This window comes from Sinocyclocheilus grahami, unplaced genomic scaffold (genome assembly GCF_001515645.1).
Source record: "Sinocyclocheilus grahami isolate Dianchi unplaced genomic scaffold, SAMN03320097.WGS_v1.1 scaffold4104.1, whole genome shotgun sequence".
Classification (NCBI taxonomy): domain Eukaryota; kingdom Metazoa; phylum Chordata; class Actinopteri; order Cypriniformes; family Cyprinidae; genus Sinocyclocheilus; species Sinocyclocheilus grahami.
This window is the reverse complement of record NW_015509105.1, coordinates 12707-13501: the sequence shown is the minus strand read 5'-3', so window position 1 is coordinate 13501 and position 795 is coordinate 12707. Positions and strand designations below refer to the sequence as shown.

At 32.2% G+C, this 795-nt stretch overlaps 1 protein-coding gene across 3 annotated transcripts in view; it reads right to left on the bottom strand.

Annotated features, from left to right (window-relative positions):
• The window catches only part of LOC107576658 (heterogeneous nuclear ribonucleoprotein H-like), a 3800-nt gene that overhangs the window by 909 nt on the left and 2096 nt on the right, over positions 1 to 795 (bottom strand). The gene's annotated exons all lie outside the window — the stretch shown is intronic.

Below are 795 nucleotides of genomic sequence, written 5' to 3'. Positions count from 1 at the left end.
TATGTGTTGTTCAGCGTGAGAAAATTGATGCATTATTGATGTGCACATTCGCAGTAAGCCCTGGTAGGACAATCTGACGGGTAGGAGGTTTGTCATGGAAGGGTGATTTACAGTGTTATTATAGTTAACTAAAACTAAAAACCATCACAAAAACATTATCATTAATTAAAATATAAAACAGCTTATTTCAGCTAATTGCCAAGGCAGCAAAATTCTCATGTTAGTGTAATTTAATATTGTACTAAAATGGCTAAAGCAAAAATTACTAAAACTATATAGACATGTATAAAACACTAAAATGACAAAAAACACAAAATTACTAAAACTCAAATAAAATGAAAAATATATATAAAATAAAACTGATTCAAATTATTAATAATTATAACAGCACCTCAATAATACTATTACACAACATTTTTTAAAATTCCACATGAAAAGCAATAAGCAGTATTATAAGAGGTATACAAGTCCTGTTTAGTTGTTTGTTTTTACACTGGCACCACCCATGTAACAATACCTCAGGTGAACTGTTTAAATGGTCAGATGGGGTCAAAGGTGAAACTGTTTAAACATTACATCATTAGAAGTGCATGCAATCCAGTGCCAGAGATAATGCTGGTTTGATGACTTTAACACATTGTGAGACATGGGGCCTTGAGTGATGTTTTAAATTCTACCCCACTTGGACCCCTAAAAGATTCCATCTGCTGGAAGAACTCTCTGGATGTTCTATTTGGAACCCAATTATAAATCCTTTAACCAGCAACATGCATCAATAACAACACATCAAAAATG